The 1,080-nt window shown below is 35.7% G+C and overlaps 1 non-coding gene across 1 annotated transcript; it reads right to left on the bottom strand.

Annotated features, from left to right (window-relative positions):
* Positions 1–444: 444 nt before the first annotated feature.
* LOC127483104 (U1 spliceosomal RNA) lies at positions 445–601 on the bottom strand. Its single transcript, XR_016233359.1, has one exon. It is a non-coding gene; the product is annotated as a U1 spliceosomal RNA (small nuclear RNA).
* Between the last annotated feature and the right edge of the window lie 479 nt (positions 602–1,080).

The following is a 1,080-nucleotide window of genomic DNA, read 5'->3' as shown; positions in this document are numbered from 1 at the left end:
GAGATAATGCTACGATTGCACAATTCCATGCTTCCCTATGGATCTCCAGATTTCCCAACATTTATTGAAGAGACAGCCCTTTCACCATTGTGCATTCTCGTCACCTTAATTGAATATTAACTGATTATAAATTTCATGTATTTATTTCTGAGATTTCTATTCTGATTCACTGGTTGATATACCTTTATGCCACTGCTATGGTCTTTTTGTTACAAACACTTTATAATGTTTTGATTCCTATTCCTTTTTCTTTATCTTTTGTAAATCACTGCAGGATTTTTCTTTGTGGTTGCCATGAGCTTAGCCACATTTTTTATTCAGAAGCACACACACACCACTCACACCAGGATGTTTGAGTGAATGCCAGATTTTAATGATAAATTTGGAAGCAGAAATGATTTATATTGAAAAAATGCAGTATTTTAAAACTGAGGGTTTTCCCCCCAGGGGAGAGCATGAATGCCCCACACCAGAAATCATGCAGTGGAGTTTCCCACATTTAGGGCAATCGCAGGGGTCAGCACACCGCAGTGCAGTGGATAAGCCTCACTCTGGGAAAACTACCTTTGTGATCATGGTTTCTCCCCTGCCAGGTAAGTATTTAAAATCTGATTTTGAATATTTTTATGTATCTCACCAAGTTGCTCTGTCATTCAGTCTTATGCCATCCCTCCATTTTCAGAGGTTAAGAGACAAAGAAATAAAAAAAAAAATCCCAACAAAAACTCATTGTCACATAGAGAAGACTTTGCCCCACTCTGGAACTTACCCCAACACTGCTTTTCCAATCACGTCTGTACATAGCCATTTATTCCTTCTGGATTTCATTCTGTATTCATCAAGCACTCATAGTTACCCTTGATATTGGAAAAAACACAAATAGAGTATATTTTTCTTATGTTATTGATATATATTAAGCTGCCAACCTGTCCTCTCAGCAGAAATCAATTTTGCATAAATATCATTATTATTACATTATGATTATTACTATTATTGGTTGCTAAAAATGGAGAGTTTATGAAAACCAAGTTTTTTGATGTTTGTTTACTTGCAAATGCTCAATTCATTCAATGCAAATGC

The sequence above is a fragment of the Oryctolagus cuniculus genome, chromosome 4 (assembly GCF_051225735.1).
Source record: "Oryctolagus cuniculus isolate XC-2025 breed Fujian yellow rabbit chromosome 4, ASM5122573v1, whole genome shotgun sequence".
NCBI classification, from domain to species: Eukaryota; Metazoa; Chordata; class Mammalia; order Lagomorpha; family Leporidae; genus Oryctolagus; species Oryctolagus cuniculus.
This window is presented reverse-complemented; position numbering and strand designations above follow the sequence as displayed.